Source organism: Ixodes scapularis, unplaced genomic scaffold (assembly GCF_016920785.2).
Source record: "Ixodes scapularis isolate PalLabHiFi unplaced genomic scaffold, ASM1692078v2 ptg001200l_1__unscaffolded, whole genome shotgun sequence".
In the NCBI taxonomy this organism is placed as follows: domain Eukaryota; kingdom Metazoa; phylum Arthropoda; class Arachnida; order Ixodida; family Ixodidae; genus Ixodes; species Ixodes scapularis.
In genome coordinates, this window is record NW_024610116.1 from 339,834 (window position 1) to 358,562 (window position 18,729).

The 18,729-nt window shown below is 43.5% G+C and overlaps 1 protein-coding gene across 1 annotated transcript in view; it reads right to left on the reverse strand.

The window, feature by feature from the left end:
- LOC115325021 overlaps positions 1-18,729 on the reverse strand; it is a 42,501-nt gene that overhangs the window by 858 nt on the left and 22,914 nt on the right. The gene's annotated exons all lie outside the window — the stretch shown is intronic.

Genomic DNA, 18,729 nt, shown 5'->3' on the forward strand with positions numbered 1-18,729 from the left:
GCTGCGGAGATGTGCTTCGAGAGGTATACCGGTATACAGATGCTGAGATACAGGCATTTTATGGACGAAATACAAATATTGAGGTACACATCGCAACAGCGTTAGCGCGAACACGACATCGGCGCCTTTTTGCATTTTACTTCTAAATAGTATTAGCGAGCACGAAATTTTATCGCTTACATTGTAGAACTAAATGAGCTTTTTTCCGTAGCAATAATAACTTGGATGACATCCCTTGGTTTCAAAGAGAAAAACTGTAAAAGCCGGTGATCGCTTGATCGCGCTAAGAGTGTCGCGCTCTGTAGGTTTGTTTTAACGCAATGGGATACCCCTGAAATGCTTCGGAAATAAATGTAAAAAGTAACTTGGAATACGAATATTGATACACACAAAGATACATCACTTCCCCAACGTGGCGTTGCAGAGAGTGCTCGCGCTCAGGCCACTGTTTACGTCATATTGGGATTTTATTGCACGACCCCCGCGCCAAAAAGTTGGTTGTCAGATTATTAAAAAAAATCGACAACAAACGTAACGAAACGTTTCAGCTAGCAGAGTGTCTAGATAAAACGTTACGGTGCAAATGCACTTCGCTAGTGAGATACAAATGCATTCTCAAAATGTATCTCGATATAGAAATACACTTACATAAAATTATCGATAATATACTGCGATATATTTGTTTCGCGCTACAGCGCTGCCCTAGTCTATGGCAATTATTTCGTCGTTATTTATGTTATGTTCTGTCATCCCGTGTGCAAAGCACTTGCATTTTATTCTCTGCTTCGTAATTTTTTGTTAGGTAGAAACAAAACACCTTAAATATTTTAGCGTGATATTTCGATTGTATTAAAAAGTTATTTATTTAGTTATGTATTTCTTATGTTTATTTATTTCTACTGCCAGCCGTAAGGCCAGGTCAGGAGTGGTATAAATAGCAAACATAAATAAAATGTCATAATTACATACACACAAAGCAAACATGAATATAAAGAAAATTAATTACATAAATACACAAACTCTAGTTCCTTTGCGAATGACATGAAATCTTCGGATTTGACAACACGTGCGGGTAGCTTGTTCCATTCATCTATACACCGAACAAAAAAGGAGTACTTAAAACGATCTGTTGAGCGACAATATCTTTGAGTATAATGATTATATTTTGTTCTATGCTGCATAGGTTCGGGGGTTGTTATGTATTTCGAAACATCTATTTTGTAACATCCATTCAAAATGTGAAAAAAAAAAAGTTTCATTCTGCTTATAGTCAACCTGGTTTGAACACTGCATAGGTTTGCTCGGGACCTGAGTGCTGAGCAAACCTATGCAGCTGAATAATATAAGGACCAATAAACATGGATAATGACAAAAACAGGTATTTTGTAGTGGATGCTTTACATAAGTTCCTTTATAAACGACTGACAGATCACTCCTATGTCATAGATGTTATCAGTACACAGCTGAACGAGGCAACTTACATCTGGAATGCAGAAATTTAAGGCAAAAAGGCTTTTTCGTTATATGTACTCTCTTTAGTGGTAGGTGTTGGCCTCCTAAAATGTGCTTAAACAGTGGTCACCAAAAGTGACCTCAACACACAAACGGGGTCTAATTTTATGCAAAATCTATTATGGCGGCGGGTGAAGTACTTCTCCATCAGGTCAAGGTCAAGGAACAGCCCGAGAGGGCAGGCCGTTTGCTAGATAGTGGACACGACAAACATTTTGAACGCCAGCCAGTTTATACTTATCAACACCTTTTTGTATGGAGGTACATGAATGGCGTTCCAAAGTAAGTGTTTAAATGATGCAATTAGTAAACACTCGATGTTTCGACGGTTTGAGGAAGAATCTTACGATGGGGCCACCTGAACTAAGCTAACCACGCAGAAAAAACTCTATTCACACTGCTGGACTAGTAAGTGTTTAATGTTCCTGCTTTTCTTTTTCATTTTGCGAGTGATTGATAATTTATTTTTATTTTCATCACTTATTTCATGTTTCCTTTTTCTTTAGGTCGTTTTTTCTATTTTTTTTCCTGGATTTTGGCAGTTGCGCATTCTTTTTCAGGCGTGAGGCTGGCGATTTTTTCTTTCTTTTACCCCTCCCCGGACACCGTAGCTCTCCGCAGGAACGCTTGCACCTTGTGGTAGAGCGCAACTGAAGGGCACTAGCACATTTCTCCCGGTTGTCCTTGACTGCGAGGCTAAAGGGAAATTCGCATCGCGGGCAACCTTGATCTGTTGTCTCCTGACCGGCAGTGATTTCGGCATTGAGCAAGCGGCCACCCCTTCTCACGAACTGCTCCCCCCCCCCATTAAGCGCTATATCATGCAGCAGTCATGGGTAAGTTACTTTTAAAAAGTAATTCGTTACAGTTACCGTTACTTTAAGAAAAAAGTAGCGAAGTTACCGTTACAGTTACCGCAACAAAAGAGTAACTCGTTACAGTTACAGTTACTTTTAAAAAGTAACGACGTTACTTTTCAGTTACTTTTCTATAACACAAAAAAAAATTAAGAAAAAAATTAGAAAACGCCCCTTACAAGGTTTTATTGCATAAAATTAAAAAGCACGATTCTGATGTTAGCCTGAGACTGAGGCAGGAAAAGAGGGAGTTTCAAAGTAGAAGAAAAAGGAACAGTCGAGGATACGTCTCTAACACAGCTAAAGACAAGTTTATTCGGTCACCCTCTTATATACACTCCACAATCTTCACCACAGAACCTTCGCGACCTCCAAAGCCAAAAGATAACAAAGAACTCATCTCTTTCCACCACAATAATCAAACGACCTTGACAATCCTACAAAGCCCCCTCACCAACACAACCTATCTCCTCTCTCCCGGAAGACGATCGACCTTCGCGTACATAGCACACCCTCCTCCTCTCCTCCCCGGCCCACAATCCCGAAACAACCCGGCAACAAAAGATACCAATCCACCTGATCCAAACCAAAGACACAAAGGAGGAAACCACTTACACCCTTTCACAATCAACAACCACTTAACAAAACTCTCAAATCCGCAATCCGCAAGCAAAGGCCAAAACATAGAACTACTGTAATTCCGTACTATCACAAAATTTCTCACAACTTGAAGGCTTGTGCAAAAAAGTTCGATGTTGATCTGGTTTTTAGTTCCGACTATAAATTGAGTAAGCTCACGCCCTTCCACAAGAGTGTAAGGGAATGCACAAAAATGCATCGAGAAAAGTCTATTCCGTGTGATAATGGAGTGGTATACGAAAGTCCCCTAGAATGTGGTTTTAAGTATGTGGGTCAAACGTCGAGGTGTATAAATGATAGATTGACTGAACACAAAAGAAATGTCAAAAACAACGCGACTGATTCGGAAATAGCGAAACATGTTCAAGAATGTAATAATTGTATACCACGCTGGTCCGAAACAGAAATAATACACAGGGAAGTAAACGACATCAAAAGGGTTGTAAAGGAAACAATAAGAATGAAATCAATGGGCAACTGATTAGTCAAGTGTCGTTACAGCTTAGCAGCAGTGCAAAAACCTTCTTGCGGATTTGAGAGTTTTGTTAAGTGGTTGTTGATTGTGAAAGGGTGTAAGTGGTTTCCTCCTTTGTGTCTTTGGTTTGGATCAGGTGGATTGGTATCTTTTGTTGCCGGGTTGTTTCGGGATTGTGGGCCGGGGAGGAGAGGAGGAGGGTGTGCTATGTACGCGAAGGTCGATCGTCTTCCGGGAGAGAGGAGATAGGTTGTGTTGGTGAGGGGGCTTTGTAGGATTGTCAAGGTCGTTTGATTATTGTGGTGGAAAGAGATGAGTTCTTTGTTATCTTTTGGCTTTGGAGGTCGCGAAGGTTCTGTGGTGAAGATTGTGGAGTGTATATAAGAGGGTGACCGAATAAACTTGTCTTTAGCTGTGTTAGAGACGTATCCTCGACTGTTCCTTTTTCTTCTACTTTGAAACTTCCTCTTTTCCTGCCTCAGTCTCAGGCTAACATCAGAATGGTTAATTTCCACCAGCTCGCCTGCGCACTCACTACAATATCATAAAAAGCACGCTTTTTAGTTCATATTGTAACTTCGCAGCAGTTGCTTCTCGAAGTTGGTGTTTGAAATTTTCCATGCCAAAGTAGTGGCGCAAATCAAAGTACGAAACGTGCGCAGTGCCGGAGTAGTTTCGCTAATCAAAATACGAGACATGCAAAGTGTCCTTCCCGTGTATTCTTGTTTCACGGTTGATTCACCTGATTAAAATGCGTTTGTACAGAAAAGAGAAAAACCACAACATCGGTAGTGCTTCAAGACACTAAGATGTAAGTTTTCAGTCACAAAGTACAAGCGCGTGCGTAAATATAACTAGATATGTTTTTCATAAAATCTACACGTGGCTATATTCGGGTCGTGACTCGCGAGAAAGAGCGTATTAACAGCTTTGTGCAAGGCCAACCTGACACTCGAAATGTCGGAATAGACGATTTAGAAAGTGCAAGGAATGGCTAAGTTGCACCTCGTTCAGTGATATATTATTCATAAAACACCGGAAAGTAACGACAAAAGTAACGTCGTTACTTTCATCGTTACCTCAGAAAAAAGTAATAGAACTACAGTTACAAGTTACATTTTTAAAAAGTAACTCGTTACAGTTACAAGTTACCAAAAAAGTAACGAAGTTACAGTAACGCGTTACTAGTAACGCGTTACTACCCAAGACTGTCATGCAGTAGTTCTTAGAATGCCGCCAGAGTAGAGCTCCCATGATATAAGATAACGATCCTGAGTCCAGAATAAATTTCATGAGCAATGTATGCTATTTTTAATGCAATGTTTCATTTCAGCTGAGCACTTACGTATAGCTATGCTTCTATTCACACATAGCTAAGTCCGTGCGCAGTCCACACTACCAGCCGATAGGGCGACTCAAACGTCAGAAGTGCAACGTTATGGTATTCTTTATGGCTCTCTATATGTTCTATTATCACTTAACCATGTAATGTATAAAGAAGGTTCAATAATTTGCGCGTAAAGTAGTGTGCACGTGATTGTATCTATTTATGTATTTGAGTGCGCTCGTACGTGTGATGAAACAAAGCACATATGATATGAAACGTTAACATTTCCCTATACCTATCAGAGCTAACAAGTAATTATAAAACGTTGTAGCGAATGTCTCGTAATTAATTTGCGCCACAAATTATTTACCGGAAATGCAACGTTCCTGTTACAAAACTACAAATAGAAAGCAGAGATGAATATAAGTAAACCGTTATTGTAAGGGGTGGTCGTTCAGTTGCATATAATATGCCACGACTAATGAAAACATTCATTGTTGGAATAACTTTGAATTTTCCAATTTCGTGTATAGAGCACTCAGCACTTTGCGCCCCAAAGCGACATCTTTGAGAGCCCTGCGCGGGCCTAACACACACTCACTACCTTCAGATAACTGAACGTACCTGCCACCTTTTGGAGAAAACCATATCGTGGGCAACCAATCTCTCGGAGCACGACAAATTGAAAGAGGACCAAAACCAAGGCCAGGAACATCAAATTCGGAACTATGGTCGGCTAGGGGCCCTAAACTCGTGAAACACAAAGTTGGAGCCGAAAGTTGGCGGAGCGCGCCGATTGGATGTAGGCGACAAAAACGCCGAGTCATCGTCGTGATAGTCCAATCGGTGCGCTCCCTCAACTTCGGCCCCAACTTCGTGTTTCACGAGTTTAGGGCCCCAGAAGGTGAGAGCAGTCTCGCGACTGGTGCTACCGAACGCCGCGCAAACTAAGTAGGGGAAGCAGAACCAACTTCGCCTCCCAGGACTATTCTTCATTTCACGCTAAGTTGGACCGCAGCCGATGCTAGGACTCGATGGAGCCAATCAGGCAGCGGCAAAAGTCATCATCACGGTGCTGGTCGTCTTCGTGCGTTTTTATAAACGATAAAAGCCAATCACGCGTTGTAAATGCGCCGCAATCTTGCACATGTTTGTGCGTGACTCGTTTAGCCGCTGATAGCAAACTCAATAAGACAACGAACGCCATGACAATGCACTTTTGGCGCTCCATCATTGGCTCCTTTATATCGAAGTGCCGTCTCAGGTCGGAGTTGAAATGCAAAGGAGTATGGAAGAGTTGACGACGCTTTTTTCGTCCAGTTTGCGAGAGGGCGAAAATGAGTGAGGGAGAGGACAAGGGTGGGAGCAACTCTGACGGGCGTGTTCTTTAAGACCCGACGTACACTTCGCGCTTTCCACTTTTGCCCGCCTCCTTCTTTCCTATATCGTCTCCACTTTTCATCTTGCCCCAACTGGGCTCCCCTCGCAGCTTAGGAAAAGAGGAGCGCTAAGAATATTATCTTCCCTATAAAAAAAAAAAACAAAAAAAAACCGAGGTTTTACGTCGGCCTTTAATTTCTACTCGACTCAAAGTCCAACTCCAGGCAGTCGAGTGGAGAAAAATGCACTCCTCAACTCATGAACTATTTAGCTGTAAAGACAATTCTCGGAGAGTCCTCCACGGACAAATTCGTCGAGATTTTGTACTCCAATAAACCGTTTCCGTGGATGTCTAAGACGGGTTTATACCACATGTTTTGTCTAAAACGTATTTATGGCAAAAAATATGAATACCCTATTGAAAATTCCATCAAGGTGCGTAATTTGGGACACTGACTGCCAGTCAGCAGCCTTGGTGGAACGTGATGGACCATCAGACGTCATCTGATGGTCCATCAGATGACGTCTGACTGCCACTGCCAAGGGAATTTCATCAACAAGGGCAGCATTTACAAAAGAGTAACGCTATACGCACTCATAAATATCGCCAAATGCCTCAATAATACAAAATGTTCAAAAAAAAAAAGAAAAAAAAAAAGCTGGTTCACAGAGCACCGAAACCGCGACCACTCGCATACAAATCGGGCATCTTAACCACTATGCTACGCCTCCGCTTTGGAAACTCGCTTTGACTATTCAATTTATACGAGATGCTTCGGCTACAAATGCAGTTAAGTCGTCAGCGTGTTATGCAAAGCACTCGTACATCACTCGACGTACTTCAGTTCTACTCACCTGCCATGTAGAGTACTTTCGCGTCGTAGAGCGATCCTTTTGTTCGCGCGTCACCGGCCCAGTAGACCTAGTACACCTTGTCGTCTTCAACTACACCGCTAAAGTCCCTTACATCGTCGGAACTCACAACAGGCTGGGTCTTGTCGAGTAGAAATTCTACCAAAACATAAGACATTGTAGAGCCCGAGCAGGATCGACAGGTTAAAGCAAGCGGGCAAACAAAACGAGTCGAGAGCGATCGTTCATGAAAGCTCGGCGAAGTCTCTATGGGCGAAGCGAAGTCGGCGAAGTGTCGTCTTCGGCGCTTCGGCGGGCTTCTGATCAAGGTTGTCGGTCCGTTGCGTGTCATATCTCTAACGTCAGCGGTTTTATGGGCTCACGTCCCGAAATCGCTTTCTCGTGCATAGATTACTTTTTGTATTCATAGATTTGACGAAATAGTGGTATCCGAACGCACTTTACGTCCTTTGACCGTACGTCTGTCTGCACGTCAAAGCTTTTTGACGTACAGTCAGAGACAATCGATGTACAGTCAGAATCGCCACCAAGACATCCTGATAGCATTTCGCGGCGGCCGACTGCCACCAGGGAACCATCAGAAAGCCGACAAGCGGAGTCTGACTGGAGTTTGACTGTAGGTCAGAGTAACTTGTTGGCCAATCAGTCATGCTTGACGTACAGTCAGGCACAGTCAGCGGTCCACTAGAAAACATTGACTGCCAAACAGCGTTACATTGATGGATTTTTCCTTCGGGTATATATATGGTAGTTATCTTTAAAAATATAGCGAGCCCAATTTAAACTGAATGCACCAATTCAGTGCTTTTGATGAACTGAATTGGTGGATTTGAAGCGTTTTTGTGGCCAGCTTGAATTTCTATTTCTTTTTTTGTTTTTTTATTCAAAACAAGCAGAAGGGCTTGCCAGTCTGTCAACAGTTGACAAAAGGACTTTCGAATTCTAGAATGTTTTGAACCTTTTGGTGTCCTGGTTTCTTTGTAGTGTTTTCTACATTCAGCTATTTTAACCGTATACATTGCTAACTGGCCCAGTTCTTATCGTTAGCATCCTTCGAAACTCTGCCGCAACATAAAAAATGTGGGTGACCACTTTAGCCTACGCCAGATGACGCCCACCTCGACCGCCCCGAACGAGATGATTCAGCGGAAGATACGGAGGAATCATTCGGCGAGAACATACGAATGATATACTGTCTCAAAGTTGGATTATCCCGACGCAGCGCCTTGTGCTTTCACCGAGTCCATCGCCGACAGTCCTTGAGCTCGCCGCCCGAGCTATGCCTCGCGACATCTTCGTCTTCTACTCCGTTGGCCCCCGCGTGCTCATGGCCCGTCCGCTCTTGACCGCGATCCTCACTCGTACGCCCCTTCAAATGTGGGACTGCGAGGGCTCTAGAACCCGGATTCTTCTGAGCCTTCAATGAAATCGCCGGGGCCGAACACGGCCGCGTCCTCGATGGCCACTGGAACAGCGACGGGCGTGGAATTCATATCTGCTGGGTGAAGACGGCTGGTTGCTTCGCTACATCCCTACGATCGCCAAAGAGGAGAGTAATACACTCTCTTCAGGTCTCTGTCTCGCTACTGAAGAGGTTTATCGGCTATTTTTACGACTCCGCTCTGCCTGATGGTAGCAATGACAGCAAAACTTTCTAAAAGTAATGTCGCACCGCTAACGGGTCGCGAATAAAACGGGACGTATTCAGGTATACTCTTGAATGCCCTAATTGCCGGAAAGAAGCTTCAAGCAGCTAGAAGTGTTTGGGTCGGATGCTCTGTCAGTAGTATCACTGGTGTTAACTGAGATTTCCAAAATTTGCCCAACACCCACTGGAAAAAGCTATCTGCTTTCTGATCATAAACAAGCCTTTCTGTGCTTACCACTTTCCCTCAAGTAACGAGAATCTGCTTTCCTTTGTAGCGTCCTTAAACTGCTACAATACCCGATCTGGGAATCCGCAGATTTTCCTGTCCACACGCAGCCGGCTTCCAAGGTGCCCTCGCCTGGCGGAGGGGGCTGAATACGCATCGAGGTCCTGTAGAAAATGGTGAACCTACATTCCATCAGAGAATGTCGAATATGTTTACGTCGGGACGTTTAACCCCGGTCGGGGCAAAGACGTAGCATTCTCAACACCAGCGAAAGCGTCTCGAACGTAGCCGTTGAGTTATGATCGCTGGACACCGGGACATCCGGGCTCCAGGCATGGCAACCGATTCAAAGAATAGTTCAGCGGGCGACATACGAAGCATGAATTTTATGGTAACTTGTGGTCGTATCAACAAGTGATGTTAAGAAAACGTAGTCGAACGCTAGTGAGTGCATAGGCTTTGTATATTTTTCGGGGCTTCTTATTTACATGAAGCAATAAAAATGAAAGAAGGTGGAACACGAGAGCTAAATATAAACCATCGCTCGTCTCCAAACCGTGCAAGCTTGTTTGCGTGGCGTACCCGGTAGTATGTCTAGCTTGCGACCGAAGTGTCGTGGGTTTGATCGCGCTCGGCTTAAAAGGCTTCGCTCTTTTATTTTAAGGCAAATAAATTATTTATTGACAAATCATAATTTTCGCGTCCTGCCGTTGGCGAAGGTGGCTTTTCTGAGGAACGAGCTTTTTAACGGTACCAGTTTAGAATACATGCGAGCAATTTTGATGTGTGCATTAGCAGCAGCTATTCAGCGGACATGCACAAGGGTTTGAGTCCACAGTTAAAAACGCAAGCCGTTTGCAAGTCCCTGTAACGCCGGATTAGAGCGCAGCTCTTGAGGAGGAGGAGGGGAAGGGTACCGAACGGAAGGTACATCCTTCCTCCCTCCTCGTCACCTCCTCATCCTGTCTGCTACTCCTCCCTCCGAGCGGCGTCGCCCTCATCTCACGAGGGTCACGTGACCCCACGGGGGTCACGTGACGTCACCGAGGTTACATGACCTCAATGGGGTCACGTGATCCCTATGAGGTCACGTGACGATGGCAATGGCGTCATCAGTGATGATGCCGATGTCGTCATCAGTTTCGATGGCGATGACGGTGCAGATGCCGATGACGTCATTAGTGACGTAACTGATGACGTCATCAGCGACGATGACGATGCGGATTCCGATGACGTCATCAGTGACATCACTGATGACGTCATCAGGGACGGTGATTATGCGGATACCGATGACGTCATCAGTGACGTAACGCATCCCATAATGCACCGCCGGTTACGCCGACGGCGACGGCAACGCCAACGCAGCTCAAGCCGGAAACTGGCGCCTAAGAGCTGCGCTGGAAAAAATGCCGAAATGGCAATTCAAGCTCGCACTGAAATTAGGATGTTGAACACATGGTTTATACTGCCACTGTCACAATCATTAACTCCTCTGTGCCAGATGCCTGTGGTTTCACACCAAAAAGTCTAACTAATACACGTATTTCTGCTGGCGTAGAGACGTCAAGAGGCACCAGTACTTGCTATGAGTGTCACGGCTGCATTTGGGATGATGCCCAAGATAAAAAAAACTGGGCTAGTTAGGAAACTCCAGTAAAAACAACTCAGTGCAAAGCAGATTTTCTAAGACACAAGTCTGCAGCAAATGCCCGATGCCTCGTTAATTTCAGACAAGAAAAAATGGCCACTGTTCTTTTTCTCACATCGTTGGCGGACAAGAAAGAGCTTATGTTATTTTTAAGATAAAATGACTAAATATTTTGAGATGGCTAAAAAAAAGCTCGAACTCCGCCAATTCAATACCTGTAAAGCAGATTCGTTTAAAGGTGACGGAAGCACACGTGCATCTTTTGCACAAAAATTATGCTTTAAATTTAGACGAAACATGTAGGTATAATCTCGTTTGTAGAAATCCCAGGTAACGCTGTAGTGGAGTACGATATTTCGAGGAATTCATTCGTGGAAGAATCGCCAAGACGTATGTAAATTCAAGGGCGTCTTGAATGAAGGAGTATTTTTTTTCACTCGATCGAGTGCAGGTGGAGTTGGAGTTGAGTAGGGTTTTAGAATACGGCCGTAAATATGTGCAGTAACTTGAGTCAATCAAATTTACGTCATCCACAAGCAAGATGCTGCTTGACGCAGAGGAGTGCGTAGTTGTGGCTCTGCTGTCTTCTCTAAGAAGATACCATAGTACTAATAAGTGATGGGGTACTGCCCACGGATCTAACTTGAGCGCTACCCCAAGCAGCGCAGATCTGTCCATTTATTGGCTAACTTCTTGAAATGGTCCTCTGGCCAATCGCCAGACAGTGACCAGTCATTGGATGATGATTTGACGTTCTATGGCCGTTTGCCAATGGCCACTGGCCATCAGTCATCGGACAAGCATTGGCCGACGAATGGCCACCGTGTGGCCACTGGCGAAAGAACCATTTCTAGCTATTGATCCATGATTGGCCAAATCTGTGCTGCTTGGAACGTCAGCGTTCGGACTCGTCTTCGGACAGTCAGGACACACGTTTCAGCACAGCGCCGACGCAGCGCTTGTATTATATATCTGGCCACGGTCCTAGCCTCCTGTAGGGGACGCTGATATTTCAGCACTACGCGCTTGGTACTCTTGAGGTGCTGGCGTTGGACCAATCTCGGACGCCAGCAAAAGCAAGCGATTGCCGCACGTCCCCTATAGCCAATGCTACCAGAGTCATATACTTTATTAGAGAAATACTGGATACTTTTATAGCTTGCGAGACACTGAACTTATAGAGATGCCAAGCCAAGAGATGGTGGTAGCTTCCATGACTAAAGCCTAGCGGGTAAGGAGGCCTTTCTGTTCGGGCGGAGTGTTCGGCATTGTTAATGTCCTTCCTTATTAAATATCGGAGGCCATTATTAATTTTGAGTTGTCAATGCCTTTCTTGAATAGAAAAAGCTCCAAAGTCTTGAGGTTATTGTTGCGTACACTAGCATCATAGAAGGATGGATAGTTGGGCAAGTTGGTGGGAATTGATCTTGGGACAGCGCGAACTACAGACGTGGGCGAAGAAGAAACACACAGAACGAGCGCTGACTATCAACTGAATTATTTTAATAAAAAAACACATGAAAATGACCATTCGGATTTTGCAGTTCACCCCCCGTCTGCGTATTACGAGGCACTTTCATAGCGGCGTTATGGCACGTGTTGCTATCCCAAATTCAAAAACGCCACCTTACTGTCCAGCAGTGCCAAAGTCGGTTGCCTGACACACACTAGCATCACCTCTTCGTTAAGTTTCAAATTTGAAAATTTGTCACTACCAGACCGTTCGGACTTCTGCAGGGTGTAGAGACTTCACCACTAGTAAACTATTTCCCGGAGCGTCCAACGCTCGAGGTTGAGACGGCAACACAGGAAACAGTGCCATGTACCATCCACACACAGTAAGGGACTTGAAAGAATGAATTCATTCTTTCAGCCCATTCAATTTGAGTAATATTACATTTCAATCGCGACACAACGTGCTGTGGCATGAAATGACCTGCATATCTTGAACTTTGTGAGAAGGCTGTAGAAAAATGTGCTACACTAAAGTTAGGCGAAAACGCTTTCCCAAAGGTGTTTTCCCTTTAAGAACAATTTTAGCAACGGCTATTTCAGTGACTAGATCGAATAATGTTTACTCCTACCAAATTATTTCAGATCAATCTATTGCTCTTAGACATCTTATGCTTTGGATAAAATATTGACATATACAAAACTAAATTCTGGTAACCTCTTTAATAGAGGAGATAACCTGATAATAACTGTATTTGATTGACGAGTATGTTAGGTAATAGAACAATCAACAGGGTTGTGATTCCTTGATATGCCTTTTGCTCTGTTTATAGTGAGTATATCCAGGTGACGCCACGAATTGCTTGGTACGACGTGTACGCCATTTTATTGAATTGCGTTTGGCTGCGCTGCATTCTACAGGGTTATATAAAAAATGAAAGAACGGTTCTGGGCTTGCATAAACAAGCTAAGTACTGTTGATATCTGAAATGCCACGAAAACGTAGCGCCAGCGGTGGTGACTGAATTCGGAATATTAAGAGCATGATATTAGTTGAATCAAAAAATATAAAATTCAAACTACTTATATGAGCCAACGTTTTCCTCAACCAAGTATTTCTCAAAAGGATATATAACATTGTCGGCGAATGTAGCATTTATTTTAATGATAAAAAAATCTTCTCACCAAAAGAAAGGAACTTTCTTTCTTGCTAAAAAGATTTTTTTCCTTACTTTAGTAACTGCTTCGTGAATGGTACAAGCGTCCAGGATTTCAGATCTTGGTTTGATAAACATTGGCTCTAGGTGCTCTTCGGCTCATATAACAATGTGGATTTTTTTGTGTGTGTTGCGATTCAGGGAACGTCATGTTCTCACACATTTCCATTTTCTCCCCACCCAGGGATGGGCAAAATACATGGAAATATGTATTGAAATACAAATAGAAAATACTTCGTCAAAATTGTACTTAATTACAAATCTAATCACATTTCCAAAAAAGCATTTAGGTACAAGATACAAATACAACCAAATGTATTTGGTCTCCTTCATATACTTTTCCAAATAAATTCCTTAAAATTTGCGTCAGCGACTTCAGGATACCTGCAACGGGTTTCTGGGTATCTAATTTTAATTTTGCATCGCACACTCGGGAGTTAGTGTGCGCGGTTCTAGTAACGTGATAGAAATATAATCACAAAAAAATGTAATCAGCTTGGACGTAATAGGTGAAAAAAGTACAGAGTTTTACGCAGCTTTTTTTGTCGATTACATTTTGGTATAGACCAACAAAGAACCGAGACGACCAAGACGCGCAGCACTAGCTAGAGAATTTTTTATTGTTGCAACTCGCACCAGTTACGAAAATCTGGATGACCCGCGCATTTAGAATGTTGAGGCGAAAATATGGATGAAAATCAGGCTAAAAAGCGTCACAAGTTGTCACAGGCACTTATTTAACCAGTCTGCCTGTGAACGTCAATTTCGTCACTATTATTTCCCTAGACTGGCACCGTAATGACAAAGTCACTGAACACATGTGCTTCATTGAGAAACACTGCATTCGCTACAGAACGTAGTTTTCTTCCTGCTCTGGACAGTGACAATAAATTTGAGGAATACATTTTCGCCCACAAAATTATATTTAATTACAATGGTATTTGAAATACCAACGTTTTAGTATTTAAAGGCACACCTCAAATACATCCCCCAATTTGTAATTAAATGCAAATGCAAAATACACAAAATATTTGAAATACGTATTTCAAATACTTGTTTTTGAAATACTGCTAGTCCCTGCCCCACCAGTAGCGTCGCACTCTAACGGAGTTGCAGCTTTCTGCGATGTGCAATTTGTTTATTCGACCGAAAACCAGGCTGCAATTCTTAAATCAAGTCTGATGCTTCAAAGTGAACGCCAGTGCGGGTGCATACAGACTTTTTACGCTCTTCGTGTCTTTGCCGCGAACGTACGTTTTGGAATGAGCGTGAAGTGAGCATCATGATCTTAGTTTAAGGGCCCATGAAACGAATTTTCTACTTCCGCTAAATGCTGCTCAGAATCCATCCCTAACGTTCATAGCCAAACAAACTTGCCTTAGTCTTCCTTTCTAAGCAACGGATGCAGACAAAAAAAATCAAGAAGTATGAGCATCATTCATCCCTTCAATTCGGAGCAAGAACAAGCAGCCACGTGACCTGGTGCCTATCCTATGCCGCAAACGTTATTCGTAGCCACGCGCAGGGGTCGGCAATGTAGAAAACCCCGGCTGAGCTCCTCGTAACATTGGAGTTCGGCTATTCTCATGACCGCAGTGGTTGAACACGAGCCACTACCCGAGTGTGCGCCAAGGCATTGATTGTTACGAACCCAAGTCAAGTGCACACGCAGTTTTCGTGTACAATTCATGAACCGCGTCCAGCTGTCATCACGAGGGTAATTTCGATCCCCCAATTACATCACCAAGCTTTGCGAAGGCAAGCCTGTATGAAGCACTCCCTTTTTATCTTCGCAATTTCAATGAGACCAAGAAGCTTCTGAATCAGTGGCGGTCCGCGCGAGTATGCTCGGGCCAGACTAGAACCAGTACACGTTCCTCAAAAAAGGAACGAAAGCTCGTTCCTCGTTCCTTCTGATTTTCGGAACGCGTTTCCGTGACAAGTTCCATCTGTGAAAAGGGAACTCTTTCCAATAACAGTTAAAACTTGGAACGTACCGTTACACATGCGTTACATTTGTATTTTGCTGATTACCAGGAGAAGAAAACAAGCGGATGAAAGGTTTCATTTGTTGATATATTCTCCTTTAAAATTTCACGTTTTCACTATATTCATGCTTGTCGTAGGCGATTCAGACGAGTCAAATGTACTGTTTCTCGACATTGAACCATCGTTTTATAACAACCTAACAAGCTTTAATCTAACAAAGTTCTTTGTTGATCTCGATGTTGCTTTTCGCAAGACGAGCATGTGAAGAAGTGGTAGGGCTTTTGGAAGCTCAGTCTTGAAAACTAGCAGTCCTTCTCTTTGAAAGCTGAATTCGTTGTTCAATTTGAAGGTGGGCGACTCGGGGAGGGGGAATAGAGCTTAAGTTATTTGTATTTTTAAGTGACCATTGTTTGGGTGATAAACGTGCGTTCGGTGTCTGGTAACCTGTTCTTTTCATGTTTATGTAACTGTAGGACTCTTTGTGGAAGTTCAGTGAAGGCCGTAGTCGGCCTCAGATTACTGGGTGTAAGAGGGTTCGTTAAAGCAAAGAAAGTAGCTGAGTTTGAGACGTCCCTCTTTTTGTGTTTTTTCCTTCGACTAAAAGCTTCGCCTTTTGTACCGCAGTCTTAGGCACTGAAAAACGAATCAGTGTCCACCAGCGGTCCTGTGCCCCACTGTTACCAAGCGAGAACCCAACACTATTAACCCTAAGATAAGTAACAAAAAGTTAACGAGACCCTGCTCTTCGTATTGATGTTATTTTTTTTTTTTTTACTTTTCAGAATTTTCCTTAGGAATAAAATAAAACTTACTCCCCTGGACGAAACAAAAGGAAAGCCGTTCCTTATTCCGTTAGAGTAAACATGTAACCTGTGTCCCTTTCCAGTTCAATCAATGCAAAATGAAACGGCGGCGTTCCATCGCTCCCCCTAAAAGGAACGCTCTCCGGCAACGCCGTTCCTTGTAACGCCGTTCTGTACAACATTGCTGCTCTGTCAAGTCATGAACATTCGAACAAGATATCCCATCACGACAAATGGATTCTGCGGTCACATTTGATATTCAAGAAAACATTTAGTCATTGTCAATGACTGTAGGAGAATCGTCCAAACCAAATGTGATTTGTGTGTGCTTCCCTGGAAGAGTAATTATGTTTTAAACCTCTAGTGCATAAACGGCGTTATCCTCTTCCATCTTCACAGTGGCGGAGGCTCTGATGAAAAATAACGCAAAGATCGCACGGAACTGAAGTGCCATTCGAATTTCGTCCTAAGCGTCAGTGCTACGACGTGGTTCACCCTCGTAGCTGCGCTGGAATTTATTTTTGTTTTTGTGAATGTAATGGGATTTTTTGTGTGGTTGTCACAATCCACACTTCTCCGCAAGATTTACAGTGGCCAATAAAATAAAACGCTGCGGTGCGTCGGAAGCACGGTGTTCACACTGATTAATGAGGCATAAAATCTGACGATTGCAAGTCTGATGCGACGTCACATGACGCATGGAAACGCAGTCATTGATACGTGCGTAGTTTGGCATGGAGTTTCGTATAATTATCCCTCCTTGATTACAATAAATTGGGGTGTCGTTTCATGATATAAACATGTTCTATGTTAATCAATAGGCCCCCTCCAGGTCACTATCACTAGATCTTAAAAACTTCCGGTTTTCACCAGCCAATCCTCTTAAGTGACGCATGTTCCGGGAAAGTTCGACGCGCAGCGACCCGCGAAGCCGGGCTTAAAGCACGATAACGCATTCTACATGCAGCCCTCTAGAAAAGGAAACCGTGTTTTTGCAAGGTAAATAAACAATGTACAGCATAAAGCTCGAGCTCGTGAGAATGGGACGCTAGCGGTTGGGATCAAACGCGAAATCTTCAGATCATGCTGTTACCTAAATGAAAACATAATTAAGACATAAAACGTTTCTGTATGCGCCGACGTGCACCAAAGTCTGACAGCGTCAGAACGAGAAGTGACATATTTGAGGTGCCTCTAACATATCTTACGGTAATAAAATAAAAACTTGTCAAGCAAGAAAGAAAACAAGATATCCTTTCTTGCTGAGAAGAATTTTCCCCTAAGATAAATCCCACAAACGTCCGTAACGTCAGCTCCTCTTCTGACGAAGTTTGGCTAAGCAAAAACTTCGGCCTTAAAATAATTTTGTTTTTCCTCACTTATCTTTTGATCCAGGTGAGGTCATGTTCTCAAAATGTCGCGTTCTATGCCAACCGCTCGCGTCACATTCTCACTGAGTTTAAGCTTTCTGCGGCGCCTAGTTTATTTACCCGGGCCGAAAACAACGGTGTTCTTTTCTTGAAAATTCCCTGTATTCTTGAGGCCGATAAGTGCGGTTTGTCTCCACTCATTCGGGCGCTGCCACCGTGGGTGCTACTAAGCACTCGGCAGTGAACACTCGTATGAGCGAGTGCAGATTTGTTACGGTTTTTATGTTTTCATTGTGAACGTTTCGAAGTGCACGCGCGTGTGGGTGAGTAGACTCATTGCATTCTTTACACTGTAAGCGGTTTTATAACGGACACGCGAATGATGGTGAGTAAATATTTTGGACTTTCGTCGCACCTGCTTTGAGAGCGTTTCAAGCTGAACGTGCGAGGCTGTGCGTAGAAAATTTATTTCTCTTTTAATGCGGAATAACCACAGTTCTAGGCACTGCTTAGATTGCTCGTGACATGTGGAGCCTCGCAGAATGATAATCATCGAGATCTTAAAAAAGTTCGCTTGCTTTTTTTGTTTCAGACCGGCTGAAGTAGCCAGACAGCCGTGCAAAGTAACAGTTTTTTTAATGGGCGTCGTGCACTCCAGCTATTTCCAACACGTTCTCACTGTTTCGCACAAAAAGCAACATAACGAGATGGCGGTGTCGTCATAATCAAATCTGGAAGTGACGCAGGTGAATGCTCCCTATATTTGTGGTTTCTGGGTATGTAAAAGAAGTATGTGATGTTCGATGCCTTTAAACTAGCTGCTGGTAAACAAATATACAAAGTGGGCTGCTAAGATTACCATCATCATATTTTTGCGCTGTTCAGCACAAGTCAAGGTTGCTCTTGTAACCAGCTTTGCGTTTGCCCTTGGACAAGCTGATTTCCACCCTTATGAGTGCGAACCTTCTTAGCGTGTACATCGACAGGAGCGCCACTTTGCACAGTGACCGCCATTTCAACCATTCCGCTGGAGTATAGGAGCTGATTTTGTTCATTTAAGAATGACACTCCATTATGCTGGCCAAATTGCAGACAACTCTCATTCGTGCGATCGTCACACCCCACTTTCTAGCCCACTATGCCTGGGTGAAGTGTGCAGTGCCGGGTGTGGAACAGTCAGAAAACGGCGCCATGTGTCTTCGCCGACAACACATCCGCAATTTCCAGTAGAGCACAGCATTGTATTCCTATGACAGGTGCAGTCAAGGAGCTCAGTCCGTCTATGCTGTCAAAAGCAGTGGATAAACTGCATC